This window comes from Tiliqua scincoides, chromosome 2 (assembly GCF_035046505.1).
Source record: "Tiliqua scincoides isolate rTilSci1 chromosome 2, rTilSci1.hap2, whole genome shotgun sequence".
In the NCBI taxonomy this organism is placed as follows: Eukaryota; Metazoa; Chordata; class Lepidosauria; order Squamata; family Scincidae; genus Tiliqua; species Tiliqua scincoides.
Genome location: NC_089822.1, coordinates 851,019 through 862,856, shown reverse-complemented (window position 1 = coordinate 862,856; position 11,838 = coordinate 851,019).

The following is an 11,838-nucleotide window of genomic DNA, read 5'->3' as shown; positions in this document are numbered from 1 at the left end:
AGCAAAATCTCCAGGTCTTGAGGCACGTGCTTGGGGCACGCTGGGTTCTGGAACTTGCCTCCCTCTTAGAATCTGCAATGCCTTGCATTTATCTTCTCTTGCTTTCATTTCTTCTCCGTCTGTAACTTTGTACAGAAAACACTGCTTCAGAAAGAAAGGAGATCCACAGGAAATCACCCTGAACTTCCCATGTGCCCAGGGAGCAGAGAAGCAGGAGCTCTGCGGGGTGAAAGCACTTTTAAAGGAGAACATGTGACGGAGCGGCCCCTTCCTCCCCCTAGCATCCAGTGCACATCCTGGTGGTCTGAAAGGCTTGTCTCTTGGAAACAGGGCGAAAGGGAACAAACCCACAAGAGGACAGCTGAATGGGAATGTTTGCTGGTGAGGAGCTCCCCAGCCAAGCACCACTGTATGCTGACTGAAGAAGGACATTTCCACTGCAGATCCTCAAAGGGGTTTCCCTCTGGTGAACCCTCCATTTGTGTGGTCATCACAATTAGGGTGGTTCTGGGCCTTGACCAATAACAGCCCCCCTCCTTGTGTGCACACACACACAAGCCCCAGCAAATCAACCATGTTGGCCCTATCTTCACCCTTTCTCTCCCTTAGCTTTGGTACCATCTAAACCCCCTCCCCCAGTCATTGTCAGTGCCCAGGCAGTTTTGATGCCTTTCATTCCTGCCTCAGGCCACTGAGCAGGGACACGGCTTTGTGTGCAGCGCACATCTCAGGAAGGCGTCTGGCACCCACTTCCTCTTTTGACCCGCTCCTGTCTGGTTTCTAGCAATCTAGCTCTGAGTTTATTGGGCTTCCCCTAAACCTTCTGAGTCGACATGCAAGGTTGTGGCTCCGCGGCTCCCTTGGTTGTGTCATCTGTGACACTGAAATGCCTTCTCAGAGCTGGGCTGGCTTCTCTCTCTGTGGGGCATTTGCCTTTTCATGGCTTCCTTTCCCTTCCCCTCCTCCAACTTCCCTTTCAACCAACATGAATCTTCTTCTTGCCTCCAGCCCCACTTGTTCTCCCGCAGCCCCTCCGCACTGAACTCCCTTAGAATACTGCAGTCCTGCTCTCAGATTTGGTGAGACTCCTCTCTGCTTTTGCCTTCTTTGATTCCTTTCCGACTTGTCGGCTCACCAGCACCAGGGCATTTTCTTGAGCCCTTTGACTCTCTTCTCTGGGCCAGCGCGGGGTTGTCCCTTTCCGCTCTCTCCTCCCTGCTGAGTCTCTGGACTACACCTGCTGTGGCTGCACCTTTCAACTGGAAAGGGAGGTTTTGCTGAAGGGGCGGTCAAAGGATGTAGTCAGAAGGAGAGAGAGAGAGAGAGAGAGAGAGAGAGAGAGAGAGAGAGAGAGAGAGCGCCTGGATTATGGTGGTGAAGGAATGGAAATGGAAAAGGTGCAAAAGAGAGCGACTAAGATGATTACGGGGCTGGGGCACCTTCCTTATGAGGAAAGGCTACGGCGTTTGGGCCTCTTCAGCCTAGAAAAGAGACGCTTGAGGGGGGACATGATTGAGACATACAAAATTATGCAGGGGATGGACAGAGTGGATAGGGAGATGCTCTTTACACTCTCACATAATACCAGAACCAGGGGACATCCACTAAAATTGAGTGTTGGGCGGGTTAGGACAGACAAAAGAAAATATTTCTTTACTCAGCGCGTGGTCGGTCTGTGGAACTCCTTGCCACAGGATGTGGTGCTGGCGTCTGGCCTAGACGCCTTTAAAAGGGGATTGGACGAGTTTCTGGAGGAAAAATCCATTATGGGGTACAAGCCATGATGTGTATGCGCAACCTGCTGATTTTAGAAATGGGTTATGTCAGAATGCCAGATGTAGGGGAGGGCACCACGATGAGGTCTCTTGTTATCTGGTGTGCTCCCCCGGGCATTTGGTGGGCCGCTGTGAGATACAGGAAGCTGGACTAGATGGGCCTATGGCCTGATCCAGTGGGGCTGTTCTTATGTTCTTATGTTAAGGGGAAGGTTTGCCTGCAGGGAAGGCAGCCCTGGGTATACAGTAGCCCTGAAAATAAGGGCCTGGGCGGCTGCTGCTGGACCCACGAGGCCCACTAGGGAAGCCCAGCAGAAGGCTTTCTTGACTGCCCTCTTGGGATCCTGTCCTTCTATCCCAGTCCCAAGAGGCTGGGAGCCCCCTACCCCCCGTCAGCACAGAGGTTGCAAATCCTGCAGTACTACCAGTACTTCAGTACTACCAGACCCATTGCTCCTCATATGACATCACCTGAGATTTTCAGAGGGCGAACCTGCTGTCAGGGGCTGATTATTTTGCCGTCTGTACCGCGCCTGGTGCCAGCCCCCTACTTTTAAGGTCATGAAGAGGCCTCTCCTCTCCTGAGAGCCAAGGTTCAGTCATCGGGATGATCACTGAATCAGCAGAACAGTCATGGCAGTTGGGGTGTGTGCCCTTTCAGCCAACCTCGCCCCAAGGTCCTGGGGCAAATGCCAAGGTGAACACCAACATGCAGAAAACACAAGGCCAAAACAAAACTCCTAGCAGAGAAATGGGAACCTAAAAGCTCCTTGGTGCTTTGCTATCGGCTGGAGATCACCCAATACAGATGGACCCCCAGCCATAAATAGGAAGTCCAAGTGAGCCTCACAGCCCTTCTGGCAAATGTTAATCGCGGGCTTTGGGGAGGAAGGTGGCGCCTGTGGGAGGAGGCAGCCACCAAGAACATGTCTGCACAAAGACCTCAGCCCTTCTCACACCCCTCCTGAGACTGAATGAATGGAAGGGGAGTGGAGGATCTCCCCCGTTCCTACCCCCAGCTCTGTGCATTTAGCTATAGTATGTATTGCATGTCATATGAACAGAAGACGAGCCCCACTGGCTCAGGCCAAAGGCCCATCTAGTCCAGCTTCCTGTATCTCAGTGGCCCACCAAATGCTTCAGGGAGAACACAAGGCAACAGGCACAACCTGCCTCCTGGTTCCCTCCCTTGCATCTGACATAGCCCATTTCTAAAATCAGGAGGTTGCACAGACACATCATGGCTTGTAACCCGTGGTGGACTTTTCCTCCAGAAATTTGTCCAATCCTCTCTTAAAGGCATCTAGGCAAGATGCCGCCACTACTTCTTGTGGCAAGGTGTTCCACAGACTAATTATATGCTGGCTAAAGAAATACTTTCTTTTGTCTGTCCTAACTCTCAACTTTAGTGGATGTCCCTGGTTCTGCTGTTATGTAAAAGGGAAAAGATCCGCTCTATCCAGCCCCTGCATGATTTTGTATGTCTCAATCATGTCCCCCTCAGGCTTCTCTTTTCTAGGCTGAAGAGGCCCAAACGCCGTAGCCTTTTCTCATAAGGAAGGTGCCCCAGCCCCGTAATCATCTTAGTCGCTCTGTTTTGCACCTTTTCCATTTCCACTATGTCTTTTTTGAGATGCGGCGACCAGAACTGAACACAACACTCCAGGTGTGGCCTTACCATCAATTTGTACAACAGCATTATAATATTAGCCGTTTTGTTCTCAATACCTTTTCTAATGATCCCAAGCATAGAATTGGCCTTCTTCACTGCCCCCGCACATGGGGTCGACACTTTCATTGACCTGTCTACCACCATCCCAAGATCTCTCTCCTGATCTGTCACAGACAGCTCAGAACCCAACAGCCTATATGTGAAGTTTTGATTTTTTGCCCCAATGTGCATGACCTTACACTTACTGACATTGAAGCACATCTGCCATTTTGCTGCCCATTCTGCCAGTCTGGAGAGATCCTTCTGGAGCTCCTCACAATCACTTCTGGTCTTTACCACTCGGAAAAGTTTGGTGTCATCTGCAAACTTAGCCACCTCACTGCTCAACCCTATCTCCAGGTCATTTATGAAGAGGTTGAAGAGCACCGGTCCCAGGACAGATCCTTGGGGCACACTGCTTTTCAATTCTCTCCATTGTGAAAACTGCCCATTGACACCCACTCTCTGCTTCCTGGACCTCAACTAGTTCCTAATCCAGGAGAGGACCTGCCCTCTAATTCCCTGACTGTGGAGGGTGAGGGACCCTGTCGAACACCTTCTGAAAGTCCAGATATATAATGTCCACAGGTTCTCCCGCATCCACATGCCTGTTGGCCTTTTCAAAGAATTCTATAAGGTTCGTGAGGCAAGACTTACCCTTACAGAAGCCATGCTGACTCTCCCTCAGCAAGGCCTGTTCGTCTGTGTATTTTGAGATTCTATCTTTGATGAGGCATTCCACCATCTTACCCAGTATAGATGTTAGGCTGACCGGCCTATAGTTTCCCGGGTTCCCCCTCTTTCCCTTTTTAAAGAAGGACGTGACATTTGCTATCCTCCAATCTTCTGGCACCATGGCCGTTTTGAGGGACAAGTTGCATACCTTAGTCAAGAGATCAGTAACTTCATTCTTCAATTCCTTAATAACTCTTGGGTGGATGCCATCATGGCCCGGTGACTTATTGATCTTCAATTTATCGATGAGGTCTGAAACATCTTCTCTTTTAACCTCTATCTGACTTAATTCCTTGGTCAGGAGGGGCCGTTCGGGCAGCGGTATCTGCCCAAGGTCTTCTGCCGTGAAGATAAATGCAAAGAACTCATTTAATTCCTCTGCCATCTCTAAGTCTCCTTTTATCTCCCCTTTCCCTCCCTCACCATCTAGAGGGCCAACCACTTCTCTGGCGGGTTTCCTGCTTCTAACATATTTGAAGAAGCTTTTATTATTCCCCTTAATGTTGCTGGCCGTGTGTTCCTCATAGTCTCTCTTGGCCTCCTGTATCACCTTCTTACATTTCTTTTGCCACAGTGTATGTTCCTTTTTATTCTCCTCATTAGGGCAAGACTTTCATTTATGGACAGAAGCTTCCTTGCCCTTTACGGCCTCTCTAACTTGGCTCGTTAGCCATGCGGGGATCTCCTGGACTTAGTCGAGCCCTTCTTCCTTTGCGGTATACACTTCTGCTGGGCCTCTATTACTGTTGTTTTAAGCAACCTCCATGCACTCTGGAGAGATTGGATTCTTTTTACCTTCCCTTCCAACCTCCTTCTAACCAGCCTCCTCATCTGAGGGAAGTCCTTCCGTCGGAAGTCAAGGGTTTTTGCAACAGATTTGCCCAGTATTCTTCCCCTGACGTGCATGTCAAAACGGATTGCAGCATGATCACTGTTCCCCAACGGCTCAGTAACACTGACATCTCTAACCAGGTCCTGAGTACTGCACAATATTAAATCCAGAGTCACCTGTCCTCTGGTGGGCTCCATGACTAGCTACTTTAAGGCACAATCATTTAGCATGTCAAGGAATCCGGTCTGCTTTTCGTGACCAGAACACAAACTGACCCAGTCGATGTGAGGATAATTGAAGTCCCCCATGATTACAACCCTGTCCCTCCTTGTCACCTCCCTGATCTGTTTCCTCATCTCAAGGTCCCCTTCTGGTTTCTTGTCTGGAGGACGATAGCATGCCCCCAGTATTACATCGCTCCTGAGGCCTGGTAATTTAACCCACAGAGATTCTATGGTGGAGTCGGACCCACCTTCAGTCTCTACTTTACTGGATTCTACACCTTCTTTAACACAAATGGCCTCCCCACCTCCAACACACTCCTCTTGGCCCTCCTACAGAGTTCATAGCCCAGGATTGCGGTATCCCACTGATTCTCCGCATTCCACCAGGTTTCCATTATGCCCACTATATCAAAGTTTTCTCTAGTCACCAAACATTCCAGTTCTCCCATCTTTGCTCAGAGACTTCGGGCATTTGAATAAAAGCATTTGTACATGGAATGCCCCAGGATGGGCTGCTTATTAGCTCCTTTATCCCTGCATCCTCTCATTGTGCCAAACCGTCTATCACATCCCATCATGCTACCATTCCCAATTTCTTCTCCTACTCTGCCTTTGTCTTGTTGTTCTCTAACCTCCCCATCCTCATCCCATAGGGATGAGCAGTCCCGAACCGGATGCCCCTCGGCTCCTGTCGGCTTTCCCCCTTTCAACTCCCCTTTCGTGCTGATCCCCTTTCGTTTATGCAACTTTATGCATAAAGTTATACTTTCCGTTTATGCAACTGCCCTTTTGTGCTGCTCCTAAATGCACACGCTTGCAGCCCTGCTCTCCCATCAAGCACGCAGGCCACGTAGGGGTGGGGTATGTGACAAGGACCACAGAGTCTGTTGGGCACCCTTTGCGCTTCTCAAAGCAAACCACCCAGACAAAACTGTTAAGTCTTTAATAAAACCTCTCTGGGCAGAATCAGGATCAGTTCTGTTTTTGTGTCGGCACAACAGGCCAGCTCAGAAGTACGACTGTGGCTGAGAAAGAGGCAAGTTTCTGTTCCCGCTCTGGGGGAATCTGACGGAGGAAAGAGGAATTCCCCCCTCCCCTCCCTGCGATAAGAGAATGTGAGTGGAGCAGGACAGCCCTGGAGGTCACAGGCACTCGGGCCTGTGCTTTTGCAAATAAAGTTGGGGATTTTAGGCAGTTATGCTGTTTAAATAGGGCTTCATTGACCAAAGTCCTTCCTGTTTTACAGCAACAATAGACCTCCCTTGGACGTCCCTCCCAGGCAAAGCGGGAGAAGGAAAGAAACACCTTTGCCAGCCATCAGTACTTGCTATCAATGTGGCACTTGCTGAGTGCACAAGGTGCTGACATGCGTCAGCCTCCTTGACATTGTCCTTTTGACAACCCCCTGAGGTGAGCAAGCAGTAGTGGCATCCTCAGCTGGGGAAGCCCGAGATTGAGCAGCAGCAAGACTGAGACGCAGCGGCAGAGGCAAACGTTGACTCGGGGAAGTCCTACCTTGCAGCCCAGGCTTGTCACCACTGGGCCACAGCAGCTCTTTTAAGTGTGAAGAACACAATATGGACACAGCACACACACACACACACACACACCCGCACATTCCCTTTACAGGCACTCTCCCCTACATTCCTGTTTGTCTCTCAGCAGCTGAACGGCCTTTCCTTCACCCAGTGGTGTGGCTCGGTCATTTGACACCAGCGGCCCATACGTTTTTGACCCTAACCCTCTACCACAAAATTCATTCATTCATTTATATTTTTCACAGGGTTTTTATAACCCTTCCTCTAAGGAGCTCAGGGTGGTGTGCATGTTCCTCACCTCCTTTTGTCCCCACAACAATCTTATGAGGTAGGTGAGGCTGAGAGATAGTAATTGTCATGACATGAAATAAATAGCAACAGTGGCCTGATAATGAATGCAGTGAATATTGTATTGGCAACCTTCAGTCTGGAAAGACTATGGTATCGCGCTCTGAAAGGTGGTTCTGGCACAGCGTCTATTGTGGCTGAAAAGGCCAATCCGGGAGTGACAATCCCTTCCACACCGGGAGCAAGTGCAGTCTGTCCCTGGTCTGTCTCCCTGGCTATGGGCCTTCCTTCTTTGCCTCTTTGCCTCAGACTGTTGGCAAAGTGTCTCTTCAAACTGGGAAAGGCCATGCTGCACAGCCTGCCACAAAGCGGGCCGCTCAGAGGCCAGGGTTTCCCACTTGTTGAGGTCCATCCCTAAGGCCTTCAGATCCCTCTTGCAGATGTCCTTGTATCGCAGCTGTGGTCTACCTGTAGGGCGCTTTCCTTGCACGAGTTCTCCATAGAGGAGATCCTTTGGGATCCGGCCATCATCCATTCTCACGACATGACCAAGCCAACGCAGGCGTCTCTGTTTCAGCAGTGAATACATGCTAGGGATTCCAGCACGTTCCAGGACTGTGTTGTTTGGAACTTTGTCCTGCCAGGTGATGCCGAGGATGCGTCGGAGGCAGCGCATGTGGAAAGCGCTCAGTTTCCTCTCCTGTTGTGAGCGAAGAGTCCATGACTCGCTGCAGTACAGAAGTGTACTCAGGACGCAAGCTCTGTAGACCTGGATCTTGGTATGTTCCGTCAGCTTCTTGTTGGACCAGACTCTCTTTGTGAGTCTGGAAAACGTGGTAGCTGCTTTACCGATGCGCTTGTTTAGCTCGGTATCGAGAGAATGAGTGTCGGAGATCGTTGAGCCAAGGTACACAAAGTCATGGACAACCTCCAGTTCATGCTCAGAGATTGTAATGCAGGGAGGTGAGTCCACATCCTGAACCATGACCTGTTTTTTCTTCAGGCTGATTGTCAGTCCAAAATCTTGGCAGGCCTTGCTAAAACGATCCATGAGCTGCTGGAGATCTTTGGCAGAGTGGGTAGTGACAGCTGCATCGTCGGCAAAGAGGAAGTCACGCAGACATTTCAGCTGGACTTTGGATTTTGCTCTCAGTCTGGAGAGGTTGAAGAGCTTTCCGTCTGATCTGGTCCGGAGATAGATGCCTTCTGTTGCAGTTCCAAAGGCCTGCTTCAGCAGGACAGCGAAGAAAATCCCAAACAAGGTTGGTGCAAGAACACAGCCCTGCTTCACTCCGCTTCGGATGTCAAAAGGGTCTGATGTGGAGCCATCGAAGACAACAGTGCCCTTCATGTCCTTGTGGAAAGATCTGATGATGCTGAGGAGCCTGGGTGGACATCCAATCTTGGGGAGAATCTTGAAGAGGCCGTCTCTGCTGACCAGGTCGAAAGCCTTTGTGAGATCTATGAAGGCTATAAAGAGTGGCTGTCGTTGTTCCCTGCATTTCTCCTGCAGTTGTCTAAGGGAGAATACCATATCAGTGGTGGACCTGTTGGCTCGGAATCCACACTGCGATTCTGGATAGACGCTCTCTGCAAGTACCTGGAGCCTCTTTAGTACAACTCGGGCAAACAGCTTTCCTACAACGCTAAGGAGAGAGATGCCGCGGTAGTTGTTGCAGTCACCCCTGTCACCTTTGTTCTTGTACAGCGTGATGATGTTTGCATCCCTCATGTCTTGAGGTACTCCACCTTCTCTCCAGCAGAGACAGAGGATTTCATGCAGCTCAGTGACGATGATCTCTTTGCAGCATTTTAGGACTTCAGCAGGGATGCTGTCTTTTCCAGGTGCCTTGCCAAAGGCAAGGGAGTCCAGGGCCACGTGAAGTTCTTCTAGGGTTGGTTCACTGTCAAGCTCTTCCAGCACAGGCAGGCACTCAATGTTGTTCAGTGCTTCTTCGGTGACTACATTTTCTCTGGAATATAGCTCAGAGTAGTGCTGCACCCAGCGTTCCATCTGCTGCGCCCGATCCTGGATGACCTCGCCTGTGGCAGACTTCAGAGGGGCAATTTTCCTCTGTGTTGGACCTAGGGCCTGCTTGATACCATCATACATCCCCTTGATGTTGCCCGTGTCAGCTGCTATCTGTATCTCGGAACAGAGCTGGAGCCAGTAGTCGTTAGCACATCTCCTGGCAGTCTGTTGGACTTTGCTGCGAGCAGTTCGGAGGACCTGCAGGTTGCGCTCACTGGGACAGGCCTTGTATGCTGCTTGAGCTCTCCTCTTTTCCTCAATGACTGGTGTCAACTCCTCAGAGTGGGCTTCAAACCAGTCTGCCGCCTTGTTGGTCTTCTTGCCGAATATGGACAAGTGAATATTACCCCACAAACAATGGACGAAGCCTCCCTGCTATTGCTCCCCTGCGCATAGTGCTCAGTGAGATGCGACCCCTGCATCTGGAGGTTCACTGTAGCCATGCGGTTACCACTGATAGCCACTGATAGACTTTAGTCCACCGTGAATGTTTAGAATCCACTTTACAAGCCAATAACCAACAACCCCAAACTTCCAACCAGTGGCATCATTGGGGTTGGTGGCACCTGGTCTGGTAACTCAAGGTGCCCCCGAGTCACTTTATTTATTTTACTATAGAACAATACAGGTCACCCAACCAATCAGTAGCTAACAAAAAAATAGCAGCCAACTTGATGACACTCCCACAACTGAATCTTGTTGGCATCCTTCAGTCTCGGAAGACTATGGTGTCACGCTCTGAATGGTGGTTCTGGAACAGAGTGTCCTCTCCAGTGCGTGAAGCCTGGGTAAAGTAGATATGGAGGATAGACTGTTTCCCATGCAGCAAATCCCCCCTCTCCACGTCGCTGAAATGGTCCAATGGAAAGGCAGAGGCCAATACGGTTGGTTCCAGCGGCGTCGCAGGAGTTGCCAGAACGTGACTGTGTTCAGCCATGAACTGCCTCAGGGACTCCGGCTCCGGATTTTGCCTCGAGGTTGACTCCTGAAGCCCTTTCCATAACTGGATGTAGCCACAAGGCAGTGGAGGTTTGGGATCAGAGTTTTCCTTCTCTCAGATGAGCTGCCTTCCCAGGCTGACGAGTCCCATCTACCTGGTGGCTGTTCAGTCGCCTCTTATGACAAGTACAGCCAAACTGAGGGCCTATTCTTATCCCCAGCCCTTATCCTATTCAGCCCCAACTGAATAGGAGTTCAAGTATTATGCCTGATACATAAAAAGGGAGCTGACTCATAACAACATCTTATTGGTTCCGTGCTCTGTCATAATAACACCTTGTTAGGTCTCAGAACACTCAGACACATTGGTCGTAAGAACATAAGAACATAAGAACAGCCCCACTGGATCAGGCCATAGGCCCATCTAGTCCAGCTTCCTGTATCTCACAGCAGCCCACCAAATGCCCCAGGGAGCACACCTGATAACAAGAGACCTGCAAGGCTTCCTGGGAATTGTAGTTAAGAACCTAAGAACAGCCCCACTGGATCAGGCCAGAGGCCCATCTAGTCCAGCTTCCTGTATCTCATAGCGGCCCACCAAATGCCCCAGGGAGCACACCAGGTAACAAGAGACCTCATCCTGGTGCCCTCCCTTGCATCTGGCATTCTGACATAGCCCATTTCTAAAATCAGGAGGTTGCACACACACATCATGGCTTGTAACCCTTAATGGATTTTCATTCCATTTTAATGGAATGGTCAGTTTTGAGTTAAGGAGATCTACTTTGTTACATAAGTCAGTTGTGTTTTTCTAGTAATTTGACTGTAGCTTTTGATAGAACACAGATATTTCAATGTGGTTTCTTTCACATTCTGCATTAAATCACACATCAAATGATATTTATTCCTAAAAACCATGACTTCCACAATTTAGGTCACAAGTGGTGTGTGTTCCCCAGGGGTGTCCCTTTACTGACACCTTATTGGTTCCACACTGCGTCATAATATCTCATTGGCTCTTCAAACACTCAGAGCCCGGACTTGATGCCCGGCTCAATGCCGGTGCAAACTGTTGCAAACATGCCATAAGGCATGTTAGCAGACCCTACCACTGGGCGAGCGCTGGTGGTAGCCCAAGACCGTGGAGAAGTAAGCGGGGGGTGTGGGTGCAGGCAGGAAGGAGGCGTTCCAGGAAGCAGAAGGTGGGTGGAGGGCAGGGAGGAGGCATTATGGGGAGGTGGGAGGAAGGGAGAGGGCAGGGGAAGGTGTGCCAGGGGAGGGAGGGAGGGAGGTGGGACCAGTGGAGCTTTGCTCCACCAAATCCAAAGCCTCCGTGTTGGGCTCACCGCCCAACACGAAGGCACTCGATTCACCGCTGATCAATGAGTTGGGGGTGAATGAGTAGTCCCATTTCGGGGCTACTGTGCTTACCTGGGGGAAGGGGATGAAAGTCCCCTTCTCCCGAGGTGCCACTGGTGGCTGCTTTAGGGGCACAGGATGCGGCGGCAGCCATTTTTGACAACGACCCAGCCCCGCGTCCTGGGCAGCTCAGGATTGGGCTGCCAGTCTCATTTACTTCTTTTGAGTTAAGGAAATCTACTTTTTGTTACATAAGATAGTTGTATTTTTGTTGCCTGGGTATTTTAACCATACTTTTTGATAGAATTGAGATATTTCACTCTAGTTTGTTTCATTGCATTCTGCTGTAAATTATGTATTGAATAATATATAACACGCTGTTATTATTCGTAGCAACCATAATTT